The 7,703-nt window shown below is 39.9% G+C and overlaps 1 protein-coding gene and 1 long non-coding RNA gene across 3 annotated transcripts in view; one reads left to right on the plus strand and one right to left on the minus strand.

Moving 5' to 3' along the window:
- Window positions 1–5,088, minus strand: part of SPARCL1 (SPARC like 1) — a 51,795-nt gene extending 46,707 nt beyond the window's left edge. For both annotated transcript variants that reach the window (XM_068542417.1, XM_068542416.1), the window contains exon 1: window positions 4,756–5,088. The gene's annotated coding sequence lies outside the window, so the exon portion shown is untranslated. The remainder of the gene's footprint in view (window positions 1–4,755) is intronic.
- The window catches only part of LOC137763957 (uncharacterized), a 66,168-nt gene extending 58,740 nt beyond the window's left edge, over window positions 1–7,428 (plus strand). Inside the window, exon 4 of the long non-coding RNA XR_011073887.1 lies at window positions 6,493–7,428. This is a non-coding gene — a long non-coding RNA (uncharacterized lncRNA). The remainder of the gene's footprint in view (window positions 1–6,492) is intronic.
- Window positions 7,429–7,703: the final 275 nt, after the last annotated feature.

The following is a 7,703-nucleotide window of genomic DNA, read 5'->3' on the forward strand; positions in this document are numbered from 1 at the left end:
TAGAGATCATCACCATGGAATGAGAATTTATGCTTGGGGCTCAAATTTGCAGCACTAGCAGATTTCTGAGAAGGGAGTTACAAACAACTTGCGGAGGATTGATGATGCAGTCCTCTCTATCAGACAATTACAGAGTGGATCCAGTGAACACAGACAGTGATGTTAAAGAGGCACAGAGAGGGTTTTAACAAAATCATTTCATGAAGCATGAGGATAAAAAAATCATTTTCATAAGTACAAAATATTTTAGATGAAATGAGATTGAAAATAATGTATTTGTAACAATAGAGTAAGTGTCCTAAGCATACCTTACAATATTATCCATCTGTGCATTTAGGTTGGCCAAAGATTTTGGCGGAGGATCTTTTTATTAGAAAAATGAAGATGGCTTTGTATTTGAGGTCACCTTATGTTTGGGCAAATGTACTTTTTAAAAAAAATTTATCAAAGTATAGTTGATTTACAATCTTGTGTTAATTTCTGCTGTACAGCAAAGTGACTCAGTTATACACACACACACACACACACACACTCACACACACATATATATTCTTTTTCACGAATGCAGTTTTTACTAATGTGAGAATTTGATTAACAACTGTCTCCCTAACTACGTAGTAAGTGCCGCAAGAGCACAGCCATTCTGTTTGTTCCTGTAGCATCCCTGGCATTTCACACAGAATAGAACTGAGTACATTAGTTGTTTGAGACATAAGATAAAAATATTACTTATTTCATGACCTGGAAAACACTGGAGAAACTAAAACAGAAATTTTAACAAAAAGTATTTTAAGGAAAGATAAGATGTTTCGATACATTTTGCCCTAGTGTTAATCAAGATGAGAAGAATCTCTTTTACTCCTTATAAATGTAAAAATCCTTAATTATTCCCTTTTATTCTCTTAAGAAATTCAATGGTTCATGTTTATACCAGGATAATTCTGAGGCCTGTTTTCATTGCAGTTTCCTCACTGGGAGATTCCAAGTTCAAAAAAGCCATTCTTATCAGAGTTAGACCAAATGAGAAAAGTATTAAAAGAACGACTACTTCTTGAGCACTTCCATCTATTGTTTCAGTTAACCTACAACAGTCTTATGAATTAGCTGTTATCCCCATTGAAGAAGTAGGGGAAACTGAGGTTTGGTGAACTTCACGGCCAACCTTTACCACTGGTCAGATCCTGTAATAAGAGCCTTACACAGAGTATCTCATTCAATTCCCATGACAATTTTATGACCATTATTATCTCTCTTTTACATGTGAGAAGATGAGGCAAAGAGTGGTTAAGATAAAAAACTAGAGCGTATAAGTGCCAGGGCAGTCCAGGCAGCCTGGCCCCGAGTCCGCTCGATTGATAACCACCTAGATAAGCACATCGTGAAGGTGGGAGGAGGTAGTGGGGACTCGGAAAATGGCTTTATTGTAGGGCCCAGCCTGTCCTACAAAGTGCGGTCCTGTCTCTTTCTCCTCCTTTGCCTTCCCGGTTGCTTTTCCCTGCACTCCACAGTAAGCTGGTCACCATTTCATAGCTTTCTTGTTCATTTTCTTAACACCTATTCACTGACTCTTTAAAGGAAATGTTTGGCGTACGTAAGTTGGTTGCATAATAGGAAGGAAACAAGCCAGGATGGGAGACTTCATTTCTCAAGGATTTTTAAAGCAGACTAAGAGTTATTTCACAGAGAGGGCTGTGAAACTCGAGCCTCTCTATACTCTTTCATTGCTATGACGACAGGCTGCTCCTGCTACGTGTAGCCAGAAAAAGCAGCTGACATTTCAATTCTAGGAGCGTAGAGGAGAGGTTTACCGAAACAAAAAACAAACCCTTTTGTTTGAATTTCAGTTAGAGAGGAAAAAAATACCCTGCCTTTAGAAAGTCCTACCTTTAGAAAAGATAAGAAAGGAGAAATGTTGGGGCCTTTCCCCCCCTCCAGGTAGGCCGACAATACAGAATTGAGTGCAAAGCAGCATTTCGCCTCATTCCTCTTAATGGCAATCTGAAACAGAAGACTCACTCTGGTTTCATTTGACTTGGCCATTAAGAAGCTACTAATGGATGAAGCAGTAAGGACTCAGTAATAAATACTTCATGCTGAGGCCCTCTCAAGGGCATACGGTAGTGTCAGATTTATTTTTCCATTTCTTTGGATAAAAAAAGACAATTCAAAGAATATTTCCTTCTTGACCCCCACTATTACTGCCAGAAAAATTATTCCAAGTGTGTAATCAAACACTTCCTCACTGTGTGTCTAGTACTCTGCCAGGTGCTATACCTGACATTTAAAAAACATCTTATTTAATTCCTACAATGACCCCATTGTGGGTATTATTATCACTAATTGCTTAATAGATGGGTAAACTGAGTCCTGGAGGTGTGAAGTGACTGCCTAAGCTCGCATAGCCTGTAAGAGGCAGAGCCAGGATTCAAACTGAGGCATGTTAGACGCTGAAACCCATGCTCTATCTGCTCTGTCGGGCTGACTCTGAGGCATAGACCTGGCATTGACGTTTTATTATACAGCAAAGTGTGTAAGTACAAGGAAGAAACCCTGAGGAAAATCTTAGAGTAAATTCCCTTTCTACAGAGTTCCACTCAGGACATATAGGTAGACTAGTGCTTTAATATCAGCTACGATCGATAGATTGATTCAAACGTACCAGACATAGCTGTTTTCCTCGTTTATCACAACAAATCTCTAAGGTTGTAACTAATTTTATGATCCCCATTTTGGCAAATGAGGGCACAGAGGTTCAAAGTGTCATTTGTGCAAAGTCACAGACCCTGGGAAAGCCCAGATATAAACCAGATCTGTAAATTTCTAGAGCCCGTGATCTTGTTCACTTTATTACACCATCTCCCTACAATCAGTCAAGACCACACACTCTGTTCCCGAAACTTCTGATCATCTTTTGATGCCCAAGATAAAAATCAGGCTAGCCTCAGGTGGTACTACCTGTGCAAGCCCAGCCTTTGGGAGAAGATGCTCGGTGGGCCCCGTTTGAACCAGACCCTGGCCTAACTGGGCATCTCTTGGGCAGCCAGACCTACTGGGGAAGTTCTCCTGGATTTACGGGCCCCCCTTCTCCTTCACTGAAGGGTGTTCCAGAAGCCATCTGAAGTCTGAAAAACAGTTGCTCACGTTCTTGGTGGAAAAAGATTCCCAACACGTTCTGGACCTTGTGCTAAACTTAGCTAAAATAGCAATGTTTGTGGACCGTTACATATCAACTGAATAAAAATAATAAGCAGTCAAGAGGAAATGAAATGAAGAATGTTTTGGAGTTGTCCAGATATATCACTATTCATTTCATTTCCGTCATCACTATTTATTATTTTTACTTAGTTGATAAGCGAAACTGTGCATAAGAGCCTATTGGGGATTAAATACCAAAGGACCTGGAAGGAAACCCCAGTACTCAAATTGCTAAATGGCTGTACAAAAATTCCCTGAAAGAGAAAAGGCAAGATTCATTAATAACATGTACATATTCTTTTCCAAAATGTGGAAAGCAGCATTGTTTGATTGGATGATCAGTAGATGAAACAGACTGCTGTGCCTTGCTGGATCTTGTTAAATGGACAGAAATATAAACTTAGGTCTTTCCTGAGGGGGGTGTCCTTTTTTTTTTTTTCATATTCATAGTTAACGTACCCATCAACGTTTAGCTGAATGAGCTGTGAATTGAAAAAAACTGGTATCCATGAGAAAGGGGAGAATCAAAAAAAAAAAAAAAAGATTTCTGCTGAGTTGGACCAAGTGAACATTTCTATTCAGTGTACTTAGGCCCTGGGCCAGAGGGGAACTCAGATATAATGCCAAGGTGACATATTTAACCTCTGTGCCAGATTAAAGGCAGTTCAAAAGAGATATTCTCTCTGCACTACCTCTTGGTTATAGTATCAACAGCATCGATCTGCAGTTGAAAGCATGGTTTTCTCCTGCAGGGTGACCTCTAATACCCAGGAGGAATGAGGGAGCATGACTTGCATTATTGTTTTATTTTAGAAGATAGAGCCAGAAATGAAGGTCCCTTACAATATAGGAGTTATCATAATTTTTTAGCTCTTCGATTCCCCTCCCTCCTTTTTCCCTTCCTAAATTAGACAGCGTTAGGAATTAGAAATTTTATGTGTGTGTGTGTGTATCCTAAAAAATGATAGAAGGGGACAAGAGACAGTGAGTCAGAAAACTATAAAAGGGAGTCAGGAAAAAATAATCATAATAACTAAAAAATAATCAAAGGAAAATATAGTATTATAGGGATTTTCTTACCTTTTGGAAAAGCAAAATATTCCATTTCTACATTGCTGTTAGGTACAGACTGGGATAGTGGTGGTGATTGAATAACTTCAAATAATTTAACCATGGAAAACACCCAAATTACTTTGATTTGAAAGTTTTTTTTAAAAACTACTTTCCTTTTGATTTATTTAATATATTTAGTAAACTATTTCTACAAAACACATTTCAGGATTTCAGACTTCACCAAGATCTGAATGCTAGTCTGGCCAGCAACATTTCTACATTTCTAAACATCATTTATTAGTTCTTACTATTTAATCTTGGAGAAGAAAAGGAAACATGAATTCAAGTGTTAACATTCCCTAGTAAGTAGCTTTTCTGTAAATCATGCAAAAGGGTTTTTTTGTTCTTGTTGTTAAAAAATGGCTTTGTATTAGGCAAAAATATTAGACATCTTTATCAGATCATGCAAATCAGGTTAACAAATACAGTAAACTTATTAAAATTTACCTTCAGGTAGGTGGCTGGACCCAGAGCCTTGGCAGAAAATTGAAGTTGAATCCTGTCCTTGCACACAGTCAGGAAATAAGTTTCACAAATGCCCAATGCTCTTTAAATCGCTTTCCTCGTTAGCCCTGCTTCTTTGCCCAGAAACACATTCAGGTCTATTGGAGTTGAAATTCTGCTGCTCTGTCAACTACTCAGGGTCTGAGGTGACAGACGAATTTGGAGGTTGGCACAGGGACGTATTTCAGACTGTCATCGTTTTTGTCGCAGATTCCTGCAGTTCTCCAGCGGGCTAGCCTCTCACTCCAAGGGCGAGGGCGCGCCGAGCTTTACAGGCAGCGCAGACCCGCAGGGAGAGAGCTCATTCTGCCGGAGAGAATGCGTTAACAGTCCTCCCCTCAAGCTCTTGTTCTCAGAGGCTTGTAACTTGGCCAGAATATAAGCACTTGGCTCCTTATGCCTTTTTCTGTTTTTCTTCTCTTTTTCAAACAACTCTAAAAGGTTTTACAAGCCAGATCCCTTTTGGGGGAATTTTTATTTTAAGACTGAAAAGAAACTCCATGCTGTGGTTTCTTCCTAAAGGAAATCGGTGGGGTGGGGTTTGAGGAAGGGGTAAGAATAATTGCAGCAGATGCATTTTTACATTGCTTCTGCAAAAATTGTTCTCACGAATATGCCTGAATTTAGTTAACAGCAGGATACTGCAGAAACTTCAACCTTTCTTTAAGTGACCTTCAGAAATGTACATGTATGTGAAGCATTACTCCCTCATAGTGTAGCTCATTTATAAGCCAATTCAGGAATGTTACAGTTCGTAGACTATTCTTCCCCCTACACAGCTCCCTACCACAACCTTCTGTATGATGATTGGTCTGGAAGAAGGAGTTTTGCCATGAAATAGACCTGGTGTTCTGGTTATTTATGTATGTATCTAATCTCTTCCACGACTACGTCTACATTTATTGCACAATTACTACGTCAGACACTGGCTAACGGTTTTTTTTAATGCATCCATTTCAGTTTATCCTCACAAGTCTACATGAAGTGAGTACTACACGCATTTGATGATAGTGTGGTTTAGTGGGAAAGTCTCCATGTTTGAGGCTACACAGCTTGGGTTTGCATCTTGGTTCCTAACTGGATATGACCTGGGACAAGTTAGGTGATGTCTCTAAGCTTCAGAATTCTTATCTATAAGACACGGGTACGAATAAGGGGGTGATATTAGTATCTACCTCAGGTGGCTGTCCTGTGTTTTAAGCAGGTAGACACCTCCTGCCACCCTGCAGACACTCAAATGTTAGTGATTATGATTTGCATGAGGAAACCCGAGCTTGGTGAACCTGAGTGACTTTTCCAGGGTCTCTGGCTCGTAGGTCGTAGAGCAGGATGCCAGCCCAGCTATCTCGGCTGACTGCTGCGTCTGTGTTACTCAACTTCTAGGCTATAACACCTCCTTCTGAGGGAGCCGTGAGCTCCTTGAGGGTGGGGACCTGCCCGCTCTGTATTCTCCATGTGCCTAGCACCGTGCTTTACATACTGTAAATGCTCCATTAACCTTAGATAAATGGTTAAATTTTAATTTAACTTGGATTTTTCTACATTTATGCCAAAGTCAGGCCAAAAGCAAAACAACATTAACAAAAATAAAGAAAAACCCCACCTCTAGTTCTAGGCAAATATGCCCTCGGACAGTTGTCCTTAAGCACTTTAGAAACATTTGCCCTATTTATTTTTCAGAACACCACAAGAGAAACGGAACAAGAATTATCTCAATTTTGCAGTTGGGGAAATTTGGGAGCAGAGGAAACTGGGCAATTTGCCTAGGAACTGAAAACAGGCCACAGTGCAGCTGGGATCGTCTCAACATCTCCAGAATCAGGATGACTTGTTCCAAGCCGCCTTTCCAGGCACAGGATGAAATGACGTGATGTCCTTTGGCCTCAGACAATGGGATGTTTTTCCTTAGCCCAGGTCTAGGGTGTGAGCAGTCTCTGCAGAGAAGGATCAAAGGAGTGGGCTGTGTTTGACTCTGATGGCACTCTGCTTCTGTGCACATGGTCTGGGAAGTGTGGGAGACACAGGCACCATTTCTCCAGTGGCTCCCGAGGGCCACAGGTGTGGTGGGACTATTGCGGAATATGTAGGACAAGCATTTCTGATGATTTTGCCCAGGCTTGGCTAAAGGCGGTTTTCTCTGGAACTCAAAATGCTAACTTCTTCTAACAGCATTCCCCATTTACTTGACATAGCTTCATGAGATTCGTTTCAGGGGACTACAGAAATTCAGTGAAAACGTAGAGAAAGTTTTAGCTAGAGGGCTATGGGAAAACGATTTGACCAACCAAAGTATTTTCTCTAATACTAAAATTGATATTTTATGTCTTTGCAAAATGATCATAAAGTGTCTGTCAGAAATCTATGCTAACATAAAAAATAACTTGGTTAGAGCAAACTGGATTTATCTCTCAAATGTAAATAGGTACCTTGAGAGTTCCTTTGTAGGTGGCAAAGCTTGAGAATTTTGACTCTCAGTTATACAGGATGTTTGCTCTAGGTCTTATTAATCTATAACATGGTTAAAAGGATCCACTGTATTTCTTGTAACTAGATAATAGAGAAAAGTGTGTGTGTGTGTGTGTGTGTGTGTGTGTGTGTGTGTGTGTGTGTGTGTGTGTGTGTTAGTAAAGGGACCTTGAATCCGCAATGTCTTTTAAGTACGACTTTATTTTGGGAATGTTTATGGGCAGATATCCAAACTTTTATTGTTTCTGAAGCTGTCATTTCTAAAATCGTTTACAGCTCATGCAGCTGAGGACAATAAACCTACACCAATACCCACTTAACAGATGGAGCTGTGGAATAGATTTAGAAACTTATCCAATATCTAAATGTGATGAGAGAACTTTGATAAAAAAATGATTGTTACATTCCTGCATGTGAACTGACCC

The sequence above is a fragment of the Eschrichtius robustus genome, chromosome 4, assembly GCF_028021215.1.
Source record: "Eschrichtius robustus isolate mEscRob2 chromosome 4, mEscRob2.pri, whole genome shotgun sequence".
NCBI lineage: Eukaryota > Metazoa > Chordata > Mammalia > Artiodactyla > Eschrichtiidae > Eschrichtius > Eschrichtius robustus.